Raw genomic sequence first — 7,404 nt, 5'->3', positions numbered from 1 at the left:
TTATTCAAGAGTTACATCTTTAGTCTTTTATAAATGATTCTTTGGTGCAATTTTTTTGGTGCCGATATGACTGGTTTTAATTGTTTTGATCGAATCAAAATTGATAGTTAGGCTAAATTGTAAGTAGGTTGGTTTGAAATTTCCTTTTTGCAATATGGGTATCAAGATGGGAAGCAACACCTCATTAGACATGGGGTTTTTGTCTTGATATTTTAGGTGCACTATTGTCTATTTAGTTTATTTGGCGTCTCACTGGAATTATCATCTATGATCCTATAAATAGAATACTTCACAATATAGGTGCAGTTGATGGTCGACAGTCATAGCGAAGGGCACAACATGGTGAGGGAAAAGGTCATCGACAAGAGGCTAAGCAGAGACATGCACAGGAACATAGGGGAAATACTGAATACAGTCATGACCATGGCCATAAGCATGAATATCTCAATATATGCACTGCTATAGGTCAAGAAAAAATGGAACTGAAGAAGCCTTTGCTTTCAGAGGTAGAAAGGGTTGAACATTTTGATCATTCCACTATGTCGGGGAGACCCTTGGCTATGGATTGAGAGATGCTGAAGGTAGGCATTTTCAAAATACTAGAATCAATTTAGATCATGACTTGGAGGCAAAAACAAAGGTGCTGAAAGAAAATCATTCACATTTAAATATAAATTTGCAGGGAGCGTAGCTTCATGTGCTTCGAACTTCCCATACCTTTTCCATTTATCCAGAACATTGCAGATAATTAAGTTGAAAGCACCATACAATGTGAGCAACTCCTCTCTAAAATGATTGCTAACTATGTCATCTTCTCAACATCTCAACCATTGGGGATTCTCCTCTTCAATGAGCCAGATAGGATTGTGATCCTCTTTGCAACAAAACATACTAGCTTGTTGATTTGTTGTTCTAGCATTGAAATCTCCCACTAAAAGAACTTCTCCCTGCTGAGAATATACAACAATATCCTGCTTTAAAGTTGCATATGGGTCTTTGTTATCTAACCCCTTATTTTTGTAAGTTTTTTAGCATTGAGGTGCAAAATAGCATGTTGCAATTTTTATGTGGTTCTCATTCTCTGTTATTTTGAACCATAAATATTGTTTATTTGTATCTTCTTTCACAAACTGTATGTGACGACCTTCTTTTTCTTTCACTAAAACCAGTGTTCCTCCATACCCTTTGCCATTTTCTGTTGCCTTGTTCCAAACTGCTAATTTCAAATAACCATCAAACATAGGAGTTTTACAACCATCATGTTCATGAGTTTCTATGAGACAAATTATGTCTCTACCTTCTACAATAGGCCCTATCCCAGGTCCCCTCCCGCAAGGGTAACCTCTACAGTTCCAACAAACTAGACTTAGGTAGACCTGGGTAGGATTTGATTGCTATGCGGCTTGGCACACAAGACTCAACTTTGAGTCTTCACCCCTTTTTATCCATGTTGATCCTGTTGTTTTCCTCCCTATTATAGAATTAATTGTTTTTACTTAACTAGCAAATTGCTGCTGTGTTTTGTCATGAGGCCCAAACATTGCAATAACCGCTTTACCATTATACAACCATGCTCTTTTCCCTTTGTTTCTTGCCGCTCTATTTTTCTCCACTTCTTCTCTTCTCTCCTCTTGTTGTTTGCTAGTTAGATCTTCATCTAAGAAGAAGTGCGAGTCTTTCAAGAGTTTCTTTTTGCTTAAGAGATAGTGTTTGTCTTGCACACTTGCTATGATGACTTTTATGGGTCGAGGCCTCTCTTCACACATTTTTCCCACCCTTCTTGCTTGACAAATTTGCCCTCCCTAATGTAATTTCTCTTTCAAAAAATCTCTTGTCAAATTGAGAGTGCTTTCCTTCTTTCCATAGTCTCTTATGCCTATTATAATAAAGCTTGTTTCTGTATCTTTTTTCTCTATGTTCTCTTTCTTGTACTCCACAAGCATTTACATCTTCTTTTTCCTCCATCCTTATGTAACCATTAGTGTCCTTCACTGTCTTCATTTCATTTAGAATATTCGTCTTCTTAATCTTTTACCTTTTTTTTCGGAAATAACTACATAAGACATTATCCACCGGAGTTGCTTTAAAGATTATCACTTCCTTTGCTTGACATTAATTCTTTCATGGTTTCCCCATAACCCCAACTTTTCAGCCATGTGAAAGCCACGATAGCAACCTACATGAAAAGAGTGCAACGCAATAAATGTTGTCACATCGAGCGTCAAACTTCGAATGACTTGTCTGTAATGTCAAACCTTCCACTGGTTCTAATTATATAATGCGTTTGTAATATCTATATGGACGGTTCCTTCAGCCAGTTTAATTTGATGCCATGGATGGACTAACAGCTGGAAGATTTTTGCACACAGAATCTAAAATCAGTACTACCATTCATGATGGATATGCAGGGTTGGGAAATCCAACTCATGTCTCCATTCACAGGTCTGGACGATACCTGCATCGGAATTGCGTTCTTCCGCCTGTTAACCGTTGCAATCGCTACACGGTTGTTCATAATGCCGTGGCAGAAATACGAAGGAGAAACCAGAGGATTACAGAACTTGATAATGGGTCCAGCACTTCTTCCAGCATGAAATTCATAGAAGACATTAGAAGAAAACAAACCCAAATCATCAAAACCGGGAATATCCCAAACTTATACAATAAAATTATCCACGCGTATGCCAAATTTGGGTATTTGGAGGATGCACGCCAAGTGTTTGACGAAATGCCTGAACGAAATATCAGTTCATGGGGGCACATTATTGCAGGCTATTGTCAACACGGATATTGTCAAGAAGTTCTCAAACTCTTTTGTTTATTGCAAAGCGAAGGTATAGAAATGAATCAGTTAGTCATCACTAGCGTTGTGCATGCCTGTATGAATTTGGATGATGTTAAGCAGGGAAAGCAGGTCCATGCACAGATTGTAAAAAGGAAACTTGACTCTGGTGTTGGTATTGGCACTGCGTTGGTTGCTTTGTATGTCAAATGCGGAAACATAGAAGATGCACGCAAAGCATTTGACAGAATTCATTGTCCAAACCTCGTCTCCTGGTCATCTATGATTGGAGGCTATGCCCAGAATGAGCAAGGTGAGGAGGCCCTGCAATTGTTTTCTGCAATGAAACACCATTCAGGTTTGAAACCAAACCAGTTCACCTTTGGCAATGTCTTAACTGCACTCACTGCGCTCGAGGCTTTAGAACAGGGGAAAGAAGTCCATGCTCATGTCATCAAAACGGGATTTGATATTGATGTCTACATAGGCAGTAACCTTCTTAACATGTATGTCAAGTGTGGGAACATATGGGACGCATTCAAGGTTTTTGAGGACTTGCCCACAAGGAATGTTGTGTCGTGGACTGCAATGATAGCTGGATTTTCACAAAGACAGTATGGCGACGAGGCACTGAAACTGTTTTTCTATATGCAACTAGCTCGGTTGAAGCCCAATCAGTTCACTTATTCCAGTGTGCTTTGTGCTTGTTCTACCCGAGCATTGCTAAGACAGGGTAGAAGGGTTCATGGGCAAGTTATTAAAAATGGATTTCAGTCCGACCTCAGTGTTGGCATTGCCCTTATCAAAATGTATGCGAGCTCTGGCATTACTGAAGATGCAACATTAGTGTTTGAGACAACATCTGAACAAAATGTGGTATCGTGGACAACTATGATTGTAGGATATACCCAAAATGGGCAATGTGAGGAAGCTTTCAAACTTTTTATCAACATGAAACGAGAAGGAGTGAGTCCTAACCAATTTACCTTTTCCAGTATACTTAGCGCATGTGCCAGCGTGACTAGTTTGGGACAGGGAAAGGGGATACATGCATGCATTGCCAAAACTAGATTTCAGTCAGATCTTACTGTGGGAAATGCTATTGTTACAATGTACGCAAAATGCGGTTGTATAGAGGATGCTCATGACGCATTCCATCAACTACCTAACCGAAACCTCGTCTCATGGAATGCAATGATTGCAGGATATGCACAACATGGAAATGGTGAGAAGGCCCTCCAAGTTTTTGAGCAAATGCAACAAGCAGGCATGATGCCCGATCACATCACTTTTGTTGGGGTTCTTTCTGCCTGCTCAAATGTTGGCCTAGTAGATAAAGGTCGCAGCTACTTTAACTCCATAACTCGAGAACACAATATCACACCATGTCTAGAGCATTATACTTGCATGGTGGACCTTCTTGGTCGTGCTGGGTTGCTGGATGAAGCAAACAAAATAATTAGTGAAATGCCATACAAACCTGATGCTTTAGTGTGGCGGACCTTGCTCAGTGCGTGCAGAATCCATGGTAACATGAAGTTAGGAGAACATGCGGCAGAATGTATTCTTGAGTTGGAAACAAAAAACGCTTCTACATATGTGATGTTATCAAACATATATGCAGCAACTGGAAGGTGGGATTCTGTCCAAAGGGTAAAACAAATGATGGAAGATAGGGGTGTGAAAAAGGAGCCAGGATGCAGCTGGATAGAGGTTCATAGAACGGTACATACTTTTATCACAAGAGACAGATCACACCCACAAGCAGAAGAGATCTATGCAAAGTTGAAGGAATTAACCCAGCGAATGAAAAAGGCAGGCTATATACCCTATACAAATTTGTCGCTGCATCATGTAGACGACGAGCAAAAGGATCAATCCCTTTGCTATCACAGTGAGCAGCTGGCCATTGCGTTTGGGCTTATCAATGCCCCTTTTGGAATGCCTATTCGAATTCTTATGAACCTTAGTGTATGTGGCGACTGCCATGCTGCCATTAAGTTCATCTCAAGTATTGCTGATCGTGAAATCATTGTAAAGGACACCAATAGATTCCATCATTTTAAGGATGGGTTGTGCTCTTGTGGGGAATATTGGTGATAACACAAACCAGAAACCACGGTGAGCTGAATCTTGTATACTATCTTCTTAAATGGTAGACAGGGGCAAGGTGCCAGTGTATTCTTTACACTGATGCATCGTTTATGATCAATTTTTTTGTCTCTCTATTAGAGCTTGAAATTCAAACCTTCTTGCCTTTTTCTTGGACTATTTTTTCTGCCTCTTTGGAGAGAACATGAAACAGGTGCAAGTATGCAGAAAGGTGTTAATATGGAAGTGGAGCAAAGTGAAAAATGACAGATAAAACGTACATTCTAGTTTATGGTTGGAAGTTTGCTAAGTGCGTTGGCCATTTATCATTAAGAGGTATGATGCAATTATTAAAAAGTGTGGCCTATATCTGATAAACTGCTATATAACTATGACCTGTGAAATTAAAACTGAACTATAAAACAAAACTAGAGGTAGTGATGGCCAGATTAAACTCTTTACAAAAGGCAAACTTTAGAATCTAGAATACATCAATGAACCATATATGGGCAAGAACTATGAAGAGCCACTGAAACTGCTTTTGACATGCTACGGATAGCTTCACCTGATTTATCAGTTGCAGATGCCACACTCTTAAAATCCTAACAGTTTTATAGGTCGAGAACTGGTGGTGGCTCCATCCTAGACTGATGTAGAGGTCAATCTACTGGTTCAGGCGAATGTTGTCATTATTGATAATCTGTTCCATGTCTTGCTGGGGTTCTGTGGTTTGGTGTTCAAGTCCACCAACTCCAGTCAGCAAATGATTGTCTCAGTTCTTTAAAGCCTAAATGTAGAACAGTCCAAAAAGTAGCCTCTGTCCATACTTATGAATATTCTTTACGCGTTCTTCCCAAAAATATAGAACCATTCCAAGCAGTCCAATATCGAGTCTAGTGAGCCGGTCGACAATAGCTCAAAGTTCAAAATTCAAAATTAGATTGGATATAGGTGACGTGAGTTCTCATATTTATGATTAATATTATCATTTTGACATTAAAGATTATTTAACTATTAATGTAACAGTGTATAGATAACTTTAATACACTATCATGAGGCTACCACATTTACTAGCAAAAACTAGTAAAACTTAAAAATGTGAGCTGGCTTATAGCAAAACAGCCGAATGAATAGAGCCACTGTATCACAAGTCCAAAGTAACATAAGGTTGAGTCCAGGGACATCAAGGCACAATGCCCAATCATAAACACAAGTAAAGAGTTGATCTAGCGAATCATGAGGGCTCATCATGGTTATTATGGGCAAGGCACCTTCTCACCATTAGGGAATTTTCATCCACAAGCTGTTTCCAGCCATCGTTAACAGGCTTAGGAGGATTTGGGTTCTTTGAAATGGCCAATGCCAATGTCTAAACTTGCTTGTGATTTAACAGCCATCGTTAACAGGCCTAGGAGGCTTTGGGTTCCTTGAAATGGCCAATGTCGATGTCTAAAATTGCTTGTCATTTTCTGGTAGGGATAGGGGGCCACCTACATCCATGCTGTCTCCTCTCTTAAATATGTTTACATGCTTGATGATGGCAACGCATGCTGTCAACCCAGTGAAACTATATGTTCACTAGTGCTGAGAAGGGCCATAGGGCTCCCTACTCATATTGCAGGGGTCACCCCAAAAGTCAAGGAACCATTGTAAATTCTCCATCTCCTTTTGAATCTTCCATATTTGCATTGTAATTTGTAGGCATAGATTGGCGCATGTTAATACACTATCATACGATGAGAAAGTTTGTGAAGGCTCTCAAACATTAAATGACACTCTATTTCAGTTTTCCATTTAAAATAAACACTTCATCGGGAACAAGCTTTCATGCATAATGTAACTCTATAGCCTGAGATGGCCCCGACAAGGCAATCTTCCAGGTACAAAGAAGTATTATTGAAAGAAAGACTTTGCCTAGGTCCACAAACTTGGCTAGGGAATAGAACCAAAACAAATGTTACAAGGTTTCGACTTACCCATATTGGGGACACCACAAACTTCACAACCTTAGCTATGGTTGTTGTTCATACATTGGTGGATCTCCCACAATAAGAAACCGTTCAAAGATAGCGCTCTTCAATTCCAAGGTAAAGAATACATAGGAGACACAGATAGATCCCTCAACATAAGGCTAAAAGAACACACTATTGATATTTCAAGAAATAGAGCCACAAAATCTGGCTTAGCTGAACATGCCTACTCATCCTCACACTACATTTGCATGGAAGAGGCTAAGCTTATCAAAAGAGAAGACCACTATTTAAAAAGAAAAATTAAAGAAGCAATTGAAAATTAAAGGAAAAACAACCTAAACCGTGATGATGGTTTAAAACTAAGTAACACTTGGAAACCATTAATTAAATCTAATAATATCATTAACTAATTATATAATTTATTAAAATAAATTTAAGATTAATTTAATAATTTATTAAAATAAATTTTAATTTAATTTAAATAACATAAAGGCAGAATTATATTATAATATCAAATTTTGGATTATCATTCCAGCTGACCCAATCTACTAAGCATCC

At 38.9% G+C, this 7,404-nt stretch overlaps 1 pseudogene; it reads left to right on the top strand.

The window, feature by feature from the left end:
* The first annotated feature begins 2,332 nt into the window (after positions 1-2,332).
* LOC149154075 (pentatricopeptide repeat-containing protein At2g03880, mitochondrial pseudogene) lies at positions 2,333-4,882 on the top strand (annotated as a pseudogene).
* Positions 4,883-7,404: the final 2,522 nt, after the last annotated feature.

The sequence above is a fragment of the Pinus tabuliformis genome, chromosome 9 (genome assembly GCF_031772625.1).
Source record: "Pinus tabuliformis cultivar Carrire ecotype Pingquan chromosome 9, CPIR1, whole genome shotgun sequence".
Taxonomy (NCBI): domain Eukaryota; kingdom Viridiplantae; phylum Streptophyta; class Pinopsida; order Pinales; family Pinaceae; genus Pinus; species Pinus tabuliformis.
The sequence above is the reverse complement of the archived record's forward strand: the minus strand, read 5'-3'. Positions and strand labels throughout refer to the sequence as shown.